The sequence below is a fragment of the Hypanus sabinus genome (genome assembly GCF_030144855.1).
Source record: "Hypanus sabinus isolate sHypSab1 chromosome X1 unlocalized genomic scaffold, sHypSab1.hap1 SUPER_X1_unloc_4, whole genome shotgun sequence".
Lineage (NCBI taxonomy): Eukaryota > Metazoa > Chordata > Chondrichthyes > Myliobatiformes > Dasyatidae > Hypanus > Hypanus sabinus.
This window is the reverse complement of record NW_026778973.1, coordinates 1172127-1179715: the sequence shown is the minus strand read 5'-3', so window position 1 is coordinate 1179715 and position 7589 is coordinate 1172127.

Sequence of the window (7589 nt, the reverse complement as noted above, 5' to 3'; positions counted from 1 at the left end):
TCAAAAATGAATACTCAAATGGTAAAATAGTACAACCATGGTTGACAAGGGAAGTCAAGGCTAATGTAAGAGCAAAAGAGGGCAGACAACATGGCAAAACTCAGCGGGAAGACAGAGCATTGGGCAGCTTTGAAAACCCTATAAAGAGCAACTAAAATAATAAGTGGGAGGGGGAGTTGAAATCTGGAAGCAAGCTAGCATATAATATCAGAGTGGATAGTAAAAGTTTTTTTTAGGTATGTAAAAGAGAAGTGAGAGTGAATATAGGACCACGAGAAAATGAGGCAGGAGAAATAATAACAGGGGACAAGGATATGTAAATGAGTCTTCACTGTGGATGACACTAGCTGTGTGCCTGATGTTGAAGGGTGCAAGGGAAGAGATGTGAATGCAGTTACTATTACAAGGGAGAAGGTGCTCGAAGTTGAAATACCCAAGCACACATAGGTCACCAAGACCAGATAAACTGCACCCTAGGGTTCTGAAAAGGTAGCGGTAGAGATTGTGGAAGCATTAGTAATGATCTTTTAAATATCATTGGACTCTGGCCAATGGAAATTGACTTTGGATTGGAAAATTGCAAATGACACTCCACTCTTTAACAAAAGAGGAAGGCAGCTGAAAGGAAATTAAAGACCAGTTAACCTGACCTCAGCAGTTGGGACTATGTTGGAGTCAATTCTTAAGGATGAGGTTATGGATTATTTGGTGACACAGGACAAGATAGTTCAAAGCCAGCATGGTTTCCTTAAGGAAAAATTCTGCCTGATGGACCTGTTGGAATTCTTTGAGGAGATTACAAACAGGATAGATAAAGGGTAGGCCGTGGACGTTGTATATTTGGACTTTCAGAAGGCCTTTGACAAAGAGCCTCACATGAGGCTGCTTATCAAGATAAGAGCCCATGGTATTACAGGAAATTTACTGGCATGGTTAGAGCATTGGCTGATCGGTATGTTACAAGAATCACCCCTTGTAATAATGATCAGTGAGGCACAGAGAATCTGTAGTTACTGACAAGTAACTTTTATTATTTCAACTTAAAAATCAGGTGGGTTCACACTCTTGTCTACCTGTGTGCTCCCGACTAGAACCCCTGACAGTCCATGAACAGGCAATGAAGAGAAAAGGCATTACCAGGGAAAGGAGTCTACGCTGGCCGGGTTCCTCGTGGTTCTGATCTCCACGTGTCCGTTGGGTCCTCCTTATCCGCGATGGTTGGTCTGGCTGCTGGAGAGTTATCGCCCCTGCGTATTTGGAGCTCCTGAGTCTCGTACTGTTCCTCATCAATTGAACCATTGGATCTCCATCCCATTGGCTTGAGGTCACCTGACCTACTTGGGTCACTCTCTTACTGATCATTGTACAGGGCTACTTCCAACATTGTTTCATGGTTCTGTCTACCCCAGCCTTGTGTATTTGTGTGTTTACACTCTGACTGGTCCAAACCAGTTAAATTAGGCAACCCAGACAGAGTTTAACGAGATTACTAATTGCAGGTCTGGCATTTTACTCCTCTGAGAATGGTCTCAGGTTTATTGCTCTGATAAGATTGTCCCAGCGCAAGGATCAGCTCAGAGTCCATTCCCTTTACATAACTAATGGCTATTTGTTTGAGAATGGTCTCAGGTTTAGCAGATCAATACCTGAAGCTTCCTGTGTCCACATTCAGTTGCTCTGATATCCAAGAGCAAGAAAGGCTCTTCACAGAGTCCACAAAATGGGGGCAGCGTGGCTTGTCTGCTTCCTTGTCCTTGATCAGACTGAAGTTTCTTCTGGCCAACAGGTAGGAGGCAGCAAGATCCTTTTCTGGTTGGCTGCCAGTTACTAGTGGTATTCCGTAGGGGTTGGTGTTGGGACCGCTTCTTTTTATGCTGTGTATGAATGATTTAGATGATGGAATAGATGGCTTTGTTGCCAAGTTTGCAGATGATACAAAGATTGGTGGAGGGGCCAGTAGTGTTGAAGAAGCACGTAGGCTGCAAAAAGATTTAGACAGATTAGGAGAATGAGCAAGAATGTGACAAATGAAATACAATGTTGGAAAAAGAATGATTGTGCAGTTTGATAATAGAAATAATCATGCAGACCATTTTCTAAATGGGGAGAAAATGCAAAAATCTGAGATGCAAAGGGACTTGTGAGTCCTTATGCAGAACAACCTAGAGGTTACCTTGCAGGTTGAGTCAGTGTGAGGAAGGCAAGTGCAATGTTAGCATTCATCTCAAGAGGACCAGAATACAAGAGCAGGAATGCAGTGCTTTATAAAGTTCTGGTGAATCCTCACTTTGAGTACTGTGAACAGCTTTACACTCCTCACCTGTGGAAAGATATGCTGACATTGGAGAGAGTACAGCTGAGGTGCACAAGAGTGATTCTGGGAATGAAAGTGTTATCATATGAAGACTTTTTAAATTCATTTACAGGATGTGGGTGTTGCCAGCTAAGCCAGCATTTATTGCCCATTCCTTGTTCGCCTTGAGAAGATGATGATGAGCTGCCATCTTGATCTGCTGCAGTCTCTGAGGGGTAGGTACACCCACAGTGCTGTTAAGGAGGGAATTCCATGATTTTGATCCAGCATCAATGAAGGAACAGTGATACGTTTCCAAGTCAGGATGGTGAGTGACTTGGAGGGGGATTTCCAAGGGGTGGTGTTCCCAGCTGTCTGCTGTTCTTGTCCTTCTAGTTGGTAGTGGTCGTGGGTCTGGAAGGTGCTGCCTTAGGAACTTTGGTGTGTTGTTGCAGTGCATCTTGTAGAGAGCACACACTGCTGCAACTGTTCGTCAATGGTGGAGGGATTGGATGCTTTGGGAAGGGGTACCAATCAAATGGGCTGTCTTGTACTGGATGATGTTGAGCTTCTTGACTGTTGTTGGAGCTGTACTCATCCAGGTAAGTGGTGAGTATTCCTGACCTGAACCATGTCGATTGTGGACAGGCTTTGGGAAGTCAGAAGCTGAGTTCCTAGCCTTTGACCTGCTCTGGCAGCCACTGTGTTTATATGGCTAGACCAGTTCAGTTTCCAGCCAATGGTAACCCCCAGAATGTTGATAGTAGGGGATTCAGTGATGCTGATTTCACTGAATGTCAAGGGATGATGGTTAGAGCCTCTCTCTTGTCATTGCCTGGCACTTGTGTGGCTCGAATGTTACTGGCCACTTGTCAGCCAAAGCCCAGATATTGTTCAGGTCCTGCTGCATTTAGGCATGAACTGCTTCACTATCTGAGGAGCCATGAAAGGTGTAGAATATTGTGCAGTCATCTGCAAACATCCCCACTTCTGACTTTCTGACAGAAGGAAGCAGCTGAAGATGATTAGGCCTATGACACTCCCCTAAGAAACTCCTACAATGATGTCCTGAGGATGAGATGATTGACCTCCAACCATCTTCCTTTGTGTCAGGTATGATTCCAGCCAGCAGAGGGTTTTCCTCCTAATTCCCATTGACTCCTTTTTAGTCGGGCACCTTGATGCCATACTCGGTCAAATGCTGCCTTGATGTTGAGGGCGATCACTCTCACCTCTGTATTGAACTCTTTGGTCCATTTTTGAACCAAGGAGGTGATGAGGTCAGGAGCTGAATGTTTGATAGCTCTGGGTCTGTACTCATTGGAATTTAGAAGAATGGGAGTGGGGGGAATCTCATTGAAACCTTTCAAATGTTGAAAGCCTAGACAGAGTAGACGTGGAAAGGATGTTTCCCCTGGTGGGAGAGTCCAGGACAAGAGGGCACAGCCTCAGGGCAGAGGGGCGTCCATTTAAAACAGAGATGCAGAGAACATTCTTTAGCCAGAGGTTGGTGAATTTGTGGAATTTATTACCATAGACAGCTGTGGAGGTCAGGTCATTGGTGTTTTTAAGGCAGAGCTTGATAGGTTCTTGATGGGACACGGAATCAAAGGTTATAGGGAGGAGGCCAGGAGGTGGGACTGAGGAGAAGGAGAAAAGGTTCAGCCATGAATGAACAGTGGAGCAGACTCGATAGGCCAAAAGGCCTAATTCTGCTCCTATAACACCATAGGATACAGGATCAGAAGTAGGCCATTTGGCCCATCAAGTCTGCATTCAATCACGGGCTGATCCAATTCTTCCAGTCATCTCCACTCCCCTGCCTTCTCTCCATACCCTTTCATGCCCTAGCTAATCAAGAACCTATCTATCTCAGCCTTAATTGCACCCACTTACCTGGCTTCCATAGCCACCTGTGGCAACAAATTCCACAGATTTACCACCCTCTGACTAAAGTAATTTATCTGCATCTCTGTTCTAAATGGACGTCCTTAAATCCTGAAGTTGTGCCCTCTTGTCCTAGACACCCCTACCATGGGAAATAACTTTGCCATATCTAATCTGTTCAGTCCTTTTAACATTCAGAATGTTTCTATGAGATCCCCCCTCATTTTCCTGAACTCCAGGGAATTCAGCCCAAGAGCTGCCAGACGCGCCTCGTGCAGTAAACCTTTCACTCCTGGAATAGTTTTTGTGAATCTCCTCTGAACTGTCTCCATTGTCAGTATAGCCTTTCTAAAATAAGGCCGAAAACTGCCCACAGTACTCTAAGTGTGGTCTCACAAATGCCTCATAGAGCCTCAATATCACATCCCTGCTCTTATATCCTATACCTCTAGAAATGAATGCCAACATTGCATTTGCCTTCTTCACCACTGACTCAACCTCTAGGTTAACCTTTAGGGTATCCTGCACAAGGACTCCCAAGTCCCTCTGCATCTCCCCATCAAAATAATAGTCTGCCCGTTTATTTCTCCCAGCAAAGTGCATGACCATACACTTTCCAACATTGTATTTCATTTGCCACTTCTTTGCCCATTCCCCTAAACTGTCTAAATCTTTCTGCGAGCTCTCTGTTTCCTCAACACTACCTGCACCTCCACCTATCTTTGTATCATCGGCAAGTTTAGCCACAAATCCATTAATTTCATAGTCCAAGTCATTGACATACATCGTAAAAAGCAGCGGTCCCAACACCGACCCCTGTGGAAATCCACTGGTAACTGGCAGCCAGCTAGAATAGGACTCCTTTATTCCCACTCTGTTTTCTGCCAACCAGCCAATGCTCCACCCATGCGAGTAACTTCCCTGTAATTCCATGGGCTCTTCTCTTGCAAAGCAGCCTCATGTGTGGCACCTTGTCAAAGGCCTTCTGAAAATCCAAGTACACCATGTCAACTGCATCTCCTTTGTCTACCCTGCTTGTAACTTCCTCAAAAAGTTGCAGTAGGTTAGTCAGGCAGGATTTTCCTTTCGGGAAACCATGCTGGCTTTGGCCTATCTTGTCATGTGCCTCCCGGTACTCCATAATCTCATCCCTAACAATCGATTCGAACAACTTCCCAACCACTGATGTCAGACTAACAGGTCTATAGTTTCCTTTCTGCTGCCTCCCACCCTTCTTAAATAGCAGAGTAACATTTGCAGTTTTCCAGTTGTCCGGTACAATGCCAGAATCTATTGATTCTTGAAAGATCATTGTTAATGTCTCCACGATCTCTCCAGCTACTTCCTTCAGAACCCGAGGGTGCATTCCATCAGGTCCAGGAGATTTATCCACCCTCAGCCCATTAAGCTTCCTGAGCACCTTCTCAGTTGTAATTTTCACTGCACAAACTTCACTTCCCTGACACTCTTGAATGTCCATGAGACTGAGGCAAAATACACGCTCAATTCCTCTGTCATCTCTGCATCTCTCATTACAATATCTCCAGCGTCATTTTCTACCTTCAACTCTCTTTTACCCTTGATATACTTTAAAAAGCTTTTAGTATCTTCTTTGATATTAGTCACCAGCTTCCTTTCATAATACATCTTTTCCTGCTGAATGACCTTCTTGGTTTCCCTTTAAAAGCTTCCCAATCCTCTATCTCCCCACTAGCTTTGGCTTCCTTGTATGTCCTCTCTTTTGCTTTTACTTTCGCTCTGACTTCACTTGTCAGCCATGGCAGTATCCTTCTTCCATTCAAAAATTTCTTCTTATTTGGAGTATATCCGCCTTCCACTTCCCTCATTTTTCACAAAAACTCTAGCCATTGCTGCTCTGCTTTCCTTCCTGCTAGTGTCCCTTTCCAGTCAGGTTTGGCCAGTTCCCCTCTCATGCCATTGTAATTTCCTTTATTACACTGAAATACTGACACATTGGAATTTAGTTTCTCCTTCTCAAATTTCAAAATGAGCTCAATCATATTGTGATCACTGTTCCCTAAGGGTTCCTGAACCTCTCTTATCACTTCCAGATCATTGCACAACACCCAATCCAGCATAGCCAATCCTCTAGTGGGCTCAACAACAAGCTGTTCTAAAAAGCCATCCCTTAGACGTTCTACAAATTCTTTCTCCTGAGCTCCAGTACAGGCCTGGTTTTCCCAATCCATTTTCATGTTAAAATCCCCAATGATTATCATGACATTGCCTTTCTGACATGCCTTCTCTATCTCTTGCTGTAATTTGTAATCCACATCCCAGCTGCTCTTTGGAGGCTTGTATTCAACTGTCATTAGGGTCGTTTTACCCTTGCCATTTCTTAACTCAACCCATAGAGACCCAAACCTTCCAATCCTATGTCATCCCTTTCTAATGATTTAATATTATTTCTTATACAGAGCCACACCATCCCCTCTGCCTACCAACCTAGCTTTCTGATACACCGTATATCCTTGGACGTTCAGCTCCCAATGACAGCCATCCTTGAGCCAAGTTTCAGAAATGGCCACAATGTCATATTTGCCAATCTGGTATCTGAATTTCAAGATTGTCCATTTTATTTCTTATGCTGTGTGCATTCAAATATGACACTTTCAGTCCAGTATTTGTTGCTTTCTATTATAACTGCACCACGCCTCTATTGCCCTGTAACTCATCCCACTGGCTGTGATTATGCCTTATCTCCTGTCTGTCCTTTCTATCATCTGTTGCATGCTATCTTTTATATATTTGTTTTCTCCCTTCCTCAGCCCTATCACTCCACTTCCCATTCCCCTGCCAAATTAGTTTAAACCCTCCCTAACAGTGCTATTAAGCCTGCCTGCTAGGTTATTGGACCCCTTTAGGTTCAGGTGTAACCCATCCTTTTTGTACAGGTCATACATCCCCCACAAGAGGCCCCAATGATCCATGAATCTGAAGCCCTGCCCCCCACACCAGTCTGTCAGCCACACAATAACATGCCTGATCATGCTGTTCTTGTGCTCGCTAGCATGTAGCACAAGCAGCAATCCTCAGATTACTACCTTACAGAAGCTTTTCAGCTTCTTACCCAACTCACTGAATTCTCTCATCAGGACTTTCTCCCTTTTTCTATCTATGTCATTGGTACCAATGTGTACAAAGACTTCTGGCTGGTCACTCTCTCCCTTCAGAATACTCTTCACAAACTTTGCCACCTGGGAGGCAACACACCATGTAGGTATCTCTGTCAGGGTGACAGAACCTCCTGTCTATTCCCCTCACTGTGGAATCCCCTATGACTACCGCATTCCTCATCTTCTTCTCTCCCTTCTGCACCATGGAACCAGACAGTGCCAGAGACTCGATCACTGTGGTCGTCCTTTGTCAGGTCATCCCACCTCAACAG